This window comes from Hippocampus zosterae, chromosome 2 (genome assembly GCF_025434085.1).
Source record: "Hippocampus zosterae strain Florida chromosome 2, ASM2543408v3, whole genome shotgun sequence".
Taxonomy (NCBI): domain Eukaryota; kingdom Metazoa; phylum Chordata; class Actinopteri; order Syngnathiformes; family Syngnathidae; genus Hippocampus; species Hippocampus zosterae.
In genome coordinates this window covers 310,346-322,537 of record NC_067452.1, presented here as the reverse complement: position 1 = coordinate 322,537, position 12,192 = coordinate 310,346, and positions in this window count along the sequence as shown.

Genomic DNA, 12,192 nt, shown 5'->3' with positions numbered 1-12,192 from the left:
AACCAGCTGCCTAGGGATGGGACTCACCCAGGATGGCTAACCGAAGGGCGAACGATCCTTATCATGAAAGATCCCTCAAAGGGTGCAGTCGCATCCAACTATCGGCCAATAACCTGTCCCTCCACAATTTTGGAAGCTCATGTTGCGGCTAAGATAAGTGCACACATGGATCAATACATGAGCGAAGCACGGAAGGGCATTGGTAGAGATACCAGGGGAGCCAAACATCAGCTCCTGGTTGACAGAACAGTCGCACAAGACTGCAGGTCCCGATGTACCAACCTGTGCACAGCCTGGATTGATTAAAAGAAAGCCTATGACTCGATGCCACATACATGGATCACTGAATGCTTGGATGTGTATAAGGTGAACAGGACCCTAAGAGCCTTCGTTGCGAACTTGATAAGGATGTGGAAAACCACACTTGAAGCCAATGGCAAGCCACTTACCCAAGTGTCCATCAAATGTGGCATATACCAAGGTGATGCACTCTCCCCATTGCTGTTCTGCATAGGACTGAACTCCCTAAGCCAAGTAATCACCAAGACAGGCTATGGATACAGCCTCAGAAATGAAGCTACGATCAGTCACCTCCTCTACATGGATGACATAAAGCTGTATGCTAAGAGTGAAAGGGACATAGACTCCCTGATCCACACAACCAGGATCTACAGCAGCGACATCGGGATGTGATAGTCGGATGGTGACTAAGAGAGGAACGGTAGTCCGGACTGAAGGGGTCTCACTCCCCGAAGGAACAATAGCAGACATTGAGGACAGCTACAAGTACCTCGGTGTACCACAAGCCAATGGCAACCTTGAACTGGCAACAAGGAAAGCGGCTGGGGACTAGTGAGTGTGAGAGTCACTGTCCAGGATGAAACATCCAAGCTCCATGAATACATCAAGGAGAAGGCTCCAACGGATGACGTACTCAGAGAATGTCTCAGACAATGGGCAACAGAGGATGAGGCGCTGGAAGAGGGACCATCATCGGAGGACAAGCCCCTACACGGGATGTACCACCGGACCATAACTGAAGTGGCCGATCTCAAGAATTCCCATCAGTGGCTAGAGAGGGCTGGCCTGAAGGACAGTACAGAGGCACTCATCCTGGCTGCTCAGGAGCAGGCCCTGAGCACTAGAGCCATTGAGGCCCAGATATACCACACCAGACAAGACCCAAGGTGTAGGTTGTGCAAAGAGGCACCTGAGACGATCTAACACATAACTGCAGGGTGTAAGGTGCTGGCAGGGAAAGCCTATATGGAACGCCATAACCAGGTGGCTGGCATAGTCTACCGAAACATCTGTGCGGAGTACGGACTGGAAACCCCAAGGTCAAAATGGGAAACACCTCCGAAGGTGGTGGAGAATGACAGAGCGAAGATCCTATGGGACTTCCAGATCCAGACTGACAAGATGGTAATGGCGAACCAACCAGATATCCTGATGATAGATAAAGGGCAGAGGAAAGCCGTTGTAGTGGATGTAGCGGTCCCAAGTGCTGGAAACATCAGAAAGAAGGAACACGAGAAACTCGAGAAATCTCAAGGGCTCAGAGAGGAGCTGGAGAGAGCCTGGAAGGTAAAGGGGACAGTCGTGCCTGTGGTGGTCGGAGCACTCGGGGCAGTGACCACCTAACTAGATGATGAGTGGTTGCAACAGATCCCGAGAACAACATCGGACATCTCAGTCCAGAAATGTGCAGTGCTGGGAACGGCAAGGATACTGCGCAGAACCCTCAAGCTTCCTGGCCTCTGGTAGAGGACCCCAGCTGAATGAGGGATGGACACCACCTGAGGGGTGAGACGAGGATTTTTTTTATAGATATACAGTAGATACACATTCACTCCCATGAACATCCCCAACAACATTAACACCAACACTACAGAAATTCAAACCGTAAAGATTCACATAACCAACCACAAAAGACTACACATATGCAACATGTATATACCCCCCAGAGATACCACCCGACCAGACCACGCCACAGAAGACACAGACATCACCAACACCTTCCAATACATAAACTCGCTGAACAACACCATTCTAACCGCAGACATCAACGCTCACTCAACACAATGGCACTCTCCCTACGACGACCACAGAGGCACCCACATTGCAGACATACTACAAAACTCCCAACAAATCACTCTAAACGCAAACACACCCACCAGAAAACCTACAAACATCAACCAACAACCAACATCACCGGACATCACAACAGCCAGCAACAGCATCACAAACAGAACAACATGGACCACAATACACGCACTCAGTTCAGACCACCTTCCTATCAAAATCACACACAACACGCGTGCTCCTTTCCGCCTACAACAACACCTTCAAACTTACACAAATTACAGGAAAGCAGACTGGGAAGGATACACCTCTGAAATAGAATCAGCACTGGAGAACATAACCATACCTGACAACATCCACACAGCCAACACCATGCTCACAAACCTCATACTTACAGCAGACAAACACCACATACCCCACGGAAAAATAAAAAGCAAATCACTTCTCCTACCACAACACATCAGAACACTCATCAGCCAAAGAAACGACATCAGACAACAAAACCACCAAGACCCACGCATCACAGACCTAAACAAAGAAATAGACACACAAATCCAAAAACACAAACAAGAGCTATGGAAAGAACACTTAACGGATGCATGGAACCACAGACACAAACAACACATACTCTGGAACACAGTAACAAGACTATCAAACAAAGAACAAAAAGCACCAGAAAACACCACAATACAGTTCGGACAACACACGGCAATATCCAACAAACAGAAAGCACGAGCATTCAACAAACAATTCACCAACATAATACAACACAAAACCAACAGAACATACAGACAACTACAACGCAAAATACGAAAACTCAACACCACGCCCATAACCATCACAGAACAACAAGTCAAACAAGCACTACAACGCTCCAAAAGCAACAACTCCACAGGCCCAGACAACATAAACATCAGACATCTGAAACACCTAGGCCCCAAAGCAATAACACTACTCACACACACTTACAACACATCACTCAACACCAACACCATCCCCGCAATATGGAAGACTGCAAAAATAATCCCAATACCAAAACCCAACAAAAACCACGCACTCGGCCCATCTTACAGACCAATAGCACTACTCAGCCCAATAGCCAAAACAATGGAAAAGGTAATACTACCCTTCATTACCAACAACACTCAACTACCCTCTCACCAACACTGCTTCCGAAAACAACACTCCACAACCACAGCACTACACCACATACACAACATCATAGCCACAGGTTTCAATCAACAAAAACCACCACAACGAACAGTTGCCATAGCCCTAGACATGTCCAAAGCCTTTGACACGGTAAACCTACACACACTCACAAACAAACTCAACAACACTAACACCCCAAACATCATCATCAAATACATCTTCAACTACATAAGGGGCCGCAGACAATACACTCAATACCGGGGGGAAACATCAGAACATAGAAACACGAAAACGGGGGTACCACAGGGGGGAGTACTTTCACCAACACTATTCAACATATACATGGCAGACTTACCACAACCACCTCCAAATGTACACAGTTACATATGCAGACGACATCACCATTCTATCCACACATGTCAAACCACAACAGGCACAACAACAAGTACAAAAATATCTCCACGACATATACAACTGGACAAAACAGAACCAACTCACACTCAACGCAGACAAAACCACCACCACTCTGTTCACACCGGATCCGGCAGAATACAGCAACAGGCTCACTTTACAAATAGATAACACCACCCTACCCACAGTCCGCGAACCCAAAATACTGGGATTAACATGGGACCCCAAACTCACCTTCTCAAAACACACACAACACACTCTAACCCGCGCCAAGCAATCAAACAAAATACTTAAAGCCTTAACAACCACTCACTGGGGAAAATCCAAAGAAACTATACTCACCACATACAAAGCAACCACACTCACACGCTCGATCAGTCACCTCCACACTGCAGTTCCAAAACAACAATGGCGGAGCCACCCGGGTTTGCAACAGAAAAAAAAAACACAAGCAGCCAACACCTGCCCAAAAAGATGTTTGTGAGAAATACAAACAACAAAAAAGTCACTGATGCAAAAGCACGGAGACTATGTTTATATGCAGACGTACTATATGCTCATGTATACATGACATTTTCAATGGTCAATTTCAACACCAGGTTGGTCATACTTTTTTTTACCAAGAAAACACCTTTATTTCAGGCTTGTAACAGGACTGTACTGTGTTATGGCTGCTTCATCATCGCCGTCGCGAGTCGTTATGAGTACAAATATTTTTATTTGTTGATTTGTTGAAAAAGTGTGGTTTTGGAATGCAGGAGGAAGCCAGAGTACAGGCATAAAATCCCAACAAACATGGAGAGTGCATGCAAACTTCTGGAGGCCCAAGCTCGGATTCTAACAACCGGCCTCAGGACTGTTAAGTGACCACAACATATTATATATAATTTTACTTTCACCTTAATGAGTAACTTTTTTATTCAGTTCACATACTGTAAATACTTTTTAAAAAATGTATAATTTTCAAAGGCATTAAAAAGTTACTCACGTTTTTTATTTTTTTTATTTTTAAGGTTACCTCTATCCGCTGTTGCAGCAAGATGTAATGGTTACTTTAGGCCAGTGGTCCTCAACTAGAAATGCTGTAGGTCCACTTTTGTTTTTTTTAATAAGACCAAGGTCCAATTCCATGCTCGGGAATCATGGGTAGCAGGGCTATATGCCCATTTAGTATGGTAAAGCCAAGCTTATACAAATCAACACTCCTCACAACCAATCAATAATGGGGTGCATGAAAATAACAATTATTCACTTTGCCAGTACACAGCAAATAATGAGAGGTATTGTGTTGAGGCACAGGAACTCTTATTTTGTTAAGTTGTGCCTGCTTAATAATACAAATAGCCCTTTTAGGGAAATAAGACATTTTTACTTTAACTTTGTTAAACAGTAGTTGTCTTTTTTCCCTTACTTTAACAAAAAACAAAGCACTAATTTTACCAAAATAATACTAAACATGAAAACAAAAATATCCTTTTCATGTGTACAATTCCCCTTTTCAAATCCCCTCTGAAATCACGTAAAAATATATCAGAAGAGGAGTTAAGAACCATTTTAAATACTGACACAAGGAGCACAGGACTGTGCAGTGCTGTTCTTCCACTATAAGTGAATGCAATGTCTGAGGCATGCAAATATTATTTGAGGACGCCATTGTGACGCTCATTTACCTTGCGGTGTCCTGCTGTTAAATAGCTGCAAAGGACCCCGGGAAGACAGTGGAAAAATCCTGCGCACTATGCGGGTGTTCGGCCGTCTCGTTTTTGCCCCCCGCGACTCTCGGGTTCGACGGCGGGTATCGTCCGAGGCGCACCCTTCGGGCCGCCACGAGGATTTTAGTGGAAAGTGAATGCAATGTCTGAGGCATGCAAATATTATTTGAGGACGCCATTGTGACGTTCATTTAGCTTGCGGTGTTATGCTGTTAAACAGCTGCAAAGAACCCCGGGTAGACGGGAGCAGAACTGCACACAATCGAAACCTCTCGCGATTCGTTTTGTCCAATTGTCTGTGAGCGGCTCTCCTGGGCTGAAGCTGTGAGCACACTGTGGCGTTGCGCATGCGTCTGTTTCCTGACACAATCCTCCATTTTGAATCGCCGTGTTAGCGTTAGCTTGTGGCGCAATGTAAACACCGACTAGTAAAAAGGAGGTGAACTCACGTGGCGAGTAGAATGGCGTGCAGTTTATTGGGAAAATAAACTGTCGCATGCGCGACGCCAGAACTGCACACAGCGTCAGCATATACGATACGCTGATTGGCTCATTTGAATTTAAGGTGTTCCCATACATAACCGTCAGCTGTCAGCACGCGTCTATCCCAATGCACACGCATTCAAAATGCCTCGGACGAGTAGTTTTAAGAGAGAGGGGGCGGCGGGCGGGCAAATTATTTTATTTTTCATTTCGGACGACAAGACAAGGTGGTACATTTCGAAACCCGCGCGCGGCTTTCGCGCACATGGCTAATTTGCATGCGCACTGGGGCGTTCCGAGCCCTCGTCTGACAGTGTGTTGCAAGATGGCGCGGCCGTCGACCCGCCGCGCGCGGCGACCCGAAGGGCGCGCCTCGGACGATACCCGCCGTCGAACCCGAGCGTCGCGTTATGTTACCTGCTGTAAAATCCTGCGCACTATGCGGGTGTTCGGCCGTCTCGTTTTTGCCCCCCGCGACGCTCGGGTTCGACGGCGGGTATCGTCCGATGCGCGCCCTTCGCCGCTGACCGGTTCCGACCGCCGTCCGAGGCATTTTGAATGCGTGTGTATTGGGAGAGACGCGTGCTGACGGTTAAGTATGGGCACACCTTAAATTCAAATGAGCCAATCAGCGTATCGTATATGCTGACGCTTAGGTATGGGCACACCTTAAATTCAAATGGGCCAATCAGCGCATCGTATATGCTGACGCTAAGGTATGGCACACCTTAAATTCAAATGAGCCAATCAGCGCATCGTTATCGCCACATGCCCTCCTCAGACAGGGTCTCCGGTTAGTCAAACATTAAGATAAGATAAGATATCCTTTTTTCGTCCCACACTACGGAAATTTACAGCCTCCAGCAGCAAGAATGTATGTAGAAAGAAGAAAGAGAAAAAAACAACAAACATCTTTCAATTAAATGCAATATGAACACAAAATGGATAAATCGCAGTACTATTTACAATTTTCCTTCACATCATTTAATTATTATTATGATTGTTATTTTTTATTCATCAGCCTGACAGCAGTCGGTAGGAACCAGCGTCGGTATCTCTCCTTCTTGCAGCGCGGGTGTAACAGTCTCTGGCTGATGGAGCTACCAAGTGCTGTCAGGGCGGGCTGGAGGGGGTGGGAGGGACTGGCCATCATAGCTTTTAGCTTAGTTAGCATCCTTCTGTTGCCCACCTCCTCCAGAGTGTCAAGGGAGCAACCCAGGACAGAACTGGCCTTCCTGACCAGTCGCTCCAGTCTCTTTCTGTCCCGGGCTGAGATGCTGCCTGACCAGCAGACAATGCCATAATGGATGGCCGAGGCCACCACCGAGTGGATAGAACATCTTAAGGAGTGACCCCTGAACCCCAAAAGACCTCAGTTTCCTGAGTAGGAAACTGTCCTTTCCTAATCAGGGTGTCCGTGTTTATACACACAAAGTCGCGCTGCTGCGGTCCTCTGCATTACATCTGTTAGTGAACGCAAAGAATACAACGGATAATAAACGCCATCAGGCGCCGACAGGTATGGCAGCCTCAGTCACACGCTCCCTAGTATTATCCCTGTTTTTGTCATTTTCGTTTATTTTTGCCGACCCTGAGCGGCTTACTTACACGAGGGAAAAGTTGCTGCGCATTGGGGAGGCTACGCTCGGCCTTTTTTCACCATCCCATCGATCCATCTTGCTAATCTACGATCTCTGCCAACTAAGATGGATGAACTTCTTCTCACAAAGACCAACAAAACCTTTGCACGTTCTGCTGCGCTCTGCTTCACTGAAACCTGGCTCAGTGACCGCCACCCGGATTCCGCGCTACATCTACCGGCTTCCGCCTTCTCCGAGCCGACCGCGACACGGAGCTATCAGGGAAATCGAAAGGTGGTGGGATTTGCTTCTATATCAACGAAGAATGGTGCACTGATGTCACGAAGCTCGACGCACACTGCAGCCCGGACCTGGAGTCGCTGTCTTTAAACTGCAAGCCATTCTACTCGCCACGTGAGTTCACCTCCTTTTTACTAGTCAGTGTTTACATTGCGCCACAAGCTAACGCTAACACGGCGATACAAAACGCTAGCCGAACAAGTAAACAAACTCGAACTAAAATACCCAGAGTCACCCCTGATCATTTTGGGCGATTTTAATAGAGCACACCTTAACCGTGAAATTCCCAGATATAAGCAGCACATCGACTGTTTCACCAGAGAAGGCAACATTCTAGACCACAGCTATTCAACAATCAAAAATGCATACCGATCAGTCGCCCGTGCAGCATTGGGTCTTTCTGACCACAATTTAATCCACTTAATACCTACATACAGACAGAAACTCAAATGTGTTAAACCGGTTGTTAAAACTGTGAAAAAATGGACAGATGAAGCAAAGCTAGCTCTACAAGAATGCTTAGACTGCACTGACTGCATATGACCAAATAACCTATAAAAGCAGTTAAGATGGATGAGCAAGACTGATCCGCTGATGACGGCAGATAATATATTTTTTTCCTTTTTGTGGCCGAGTATTATCTTTTTAACTTTTTAATACATTACTATTTTTACCGTGACAACAGAGAGAAACACTGGCCTGTTGATAATTCTACATAGAAGCATGAGAATGACTGTGATGGGCCTTTCCAATAAATCAATCATGCCAGAATCGAACTCTGCACCTCTCCACTGTGATGCCATGCGCTAACCAGAGTCAATCATAGGGCCGCCCAAAATTAAAATCCTCGACAGTGATTTCATTCACAATGGTGTTTAATTCATTCAGAATGTGGGTTCAATTTTTTATCTTTTGGTTTAATGACAATGGCATTCCAATTACTTAGGGCATTGTTTTAGTTTGACTAGTTGTCGTTTTATGAAAAGAAAATTAGGAAAGTCACAATGCTACCTGTGGTTTGTGGTATTTTTTTTCCACAGCAAGAAAGTTCAGTTTATGATGCAATTTTGAATGACTATAAATTATTGGAGTAGGCCTTAATCCTTTTGATGACATGAAAACTAGTGACTCCCCGTAGACAAAGGAAAATGTGTATTACAAAGCCGTAACAGTCTCAGTTGTAAAAAAAAAAAAAGATTGTCTCTGCTTTGCAATTGGGAAAAAATATATTTATTTCATAAAGCATACACTGTTTTAGGACTCAGAGACAGACAACCATTTACAAAGACTCACCGTCAACACTATAGCTCATTTATAGTGTAGTGATAAATGAACCTTTTTTTTGTTTTCCGCTATCCATTTAGTGGCAGTATGTACTAGTATGGTGACCTGGTAAAACTCACCAAGGTGAGCATGTATGTTTGCTGGTTGGTTTTAGTTTGTGCTGGTTATCTGGTAAAAGTCAGAGTTGTGAAAGAGGTTGAATACATTTGTGAGACAATTTTTGGAAAAAAATGTAATCTTCAAAACATTCACAAAGTGCAAAGTAATTAACAAGATTTAATAAGAAAGAGCAAATCCCAGGATGAGTGTATGTGAATGCTTGTCGCAGATAAGAGACAAAAAAGACTGGTGTGTTTGATGAGGATATTATTATATCGAAACATTTTCAATTGAATTTTAGACTGAAAAACGTACGGTAATTAACTAAATTAAATGAAACCACTTTTTACAATGCTCGGGGTAAGTTCAACATGTGATGTAAAAATAAAACATCTAATGTTGAACTTGAAAATAAAGAAAAATACTGCCAAGTAGAATATGCATTACAAAATATTAAGCACACATAATGGGAACAGGAGCAGCTCTGCTTGGCTATCAGGAATTAGAGCAGGCATTTGTGCAAACATACATAGGATGATGCACTGTATGCATAGTAGTAATGCTAAAAAAAAATAAAAATAAATACTAGTTCACTAGTAAGATCATTTTGACGCTTACTAGTGAACATGTAAGGCCATAAATGTGCCCACTAGTTCACTAGTAAGATCATTTTGAGGCTTACTAGTTGACATGTAAGCCGCAAAACGCCCACTAGTTCACTAATAAGATTATTTTGACGCTTACTAGTGAACATGTAAGGCCATAAATGTGCCCACTAGTTCACTGGTAAGATCATTTTGACGCTTACTAGTGAACATGTAAGGCCAAAAATGTGCCCACTTGTAGTGCTAGTGACATTACATTGTACTTGCATTACATGCAAATAAGGATGATTACGAAAACATGTAACGGTATCCTATTGGCTGTACGTTTCAAAATAGTATCATCCCACCAGTCAGGGCTAATGATTTTGGAAATTCTGTGCCCACTTAGTTTTTTAGAACAACAATGGCGGACAGCGTCCTGAGACGTATTCGGCGAAGGTGCAGGGCAATAGAGAGTGCCTGTCGTCAAGGGTCTGCCGGTGAAAGTGAAGCACGCGCGATAAACATTTCAATTGCTAATTTAAGAAGAGTTAGTGACCAGTTTAGCGCTGATACTACCATTTTTTGTCGTTGCTTTTTTGTATGTATTTTTATTCGAACTACACACGGGTTTTACTGACGACTTTGTTTCACAGGTGGGGGTTTGTGACACATGCTGGCATTGATGGGAATTCAACTTCGCTGCGTATGAGACGTCTACTTTCAGCCAATTTGGGTGCCTGACTAATCCGGAATAGGAGCGGATCCCTCATACGTATACCAAAAGAAATTGTATTATAAAAATGCTTTAGTTACAAAATAAGGTCACACGGCCAATAAAGTACAACATAAAACGCTGGTAACAAAATTACCAGGATAAGAATGAGGGTAACAAAAAGTTCTTGCAAACAGCAAGGGAAATTGCAAATGAAAAATCACAACAAAATGCTTTCAGTATCTCTTTTATTTATTACATATGAGAATTTTAAATGTTGGTATATATTTTAGCAATCGTCATGGATGTTGCCATGTTTGATTTGCTTTCATGGGCCACATAAAATAATGTGGCAGGTCAGATCTGGGCCCTTAACTTTGACACCTATGCTGTATAGTATCCATACAGTGTTAATCAATCCAATTTTACAAGTGCAAAATCTCCAAGTACTCCGGTTTCCTCCCACATTCCAAAAACATGAATGGCAGATTGATTAAACACTCTAAATTGTCCCTGGGTGTGAGTGCGGATGGTTGTTCGTCCCTCTGTGCCTTGAAATTGGCTTGCAACCAGTTCAGGGTGTCCCCCGCCAACTGCCCGAAGACTGCTGGGATAGACTCCAGCACCCCCTAACCGGCGACCCTTGTGAGGTTAAAGCGGATCACAAAATGGATGGATGGATAATTAATACGCAATTAGTATTGTGTGTGTTTTCTATTTTACTTTTGCCCTCCACTGTGTGTGTGTGTGTATATATATAGGGTGTCCATAAAGTCTATGTGTGCCCTGCGATGGATGAATAAAGTCTCTTTACCATTTCAAAAATGTATTAAAAATGCAATTGATTAGATATTTCATTCAGATTTGTTCTATTGTAACATTATATATACAGTATATATACCTGTATATATACAGTATATATACATACATGTATTATATATATATATATATATATAGAGTGAGAGAGAGAGAGAGAGAGAGAGAGAGAGAGAGAGAGAGAGAGAGAGAGAGAAAGAGAGAGAGAGAGAGAGAGAGAGAGAAAGATTAATCAAAAGTATGAATTGTTTTTATAAAATCACTTCTGTACATTCTTCTTCAGTTATTATGAGCCGGATGCGTAAGGGTTAAAGCTTTAAGACTGAATATTCATTCTCTGAATATTGACCAATCAAAATTCTTGTCCCGCCTGCTTCATTTACATGCAGCCCACTTGTGAACATGTCGGTGTTCGAGTCGCAACTGAGACATGAATGATCGCATGTTACAGTTGACATGCTCACTTGTAAGGGCCAAATGTCCACTGGGTACACTAGTTAAGGTGTTCTGGCCTTAGCAGTGAACTTGTCAGTTTAAAAATTGATCACTAGCTCACTAGTAAGGCATATTATGTCCACTAGTTACACTAGTTGGATCTTCTAAACCTTACTAGGTGACTAGTGAGGTTCAAAATGTTGATGAGCAAAAACATGTCTGCAAGGATCCGCGCACATTAATCGCTAAAATGGTGCTTTGAGATACATGTTGAATTTGTTCTGTGACCATGCTCAAACTCAAAACAGAATTGAAATGAATGGACATGCCATCACTCTGTTTCAGCCGTCCATGCCTAAAAACATGTAAGGACAATAGTCTATAATATAGTTTATTAAAAAAATAAAGTAATGACATAATTAAAAATTTAGAATGTCCCACCCAAATCACAGAGCACACGGAGTGAGCCATGCTGAGTTCAAAGCACCATCAACAAACATCCATAGACCTTCCATTGTGCATCACAGACAATGAAA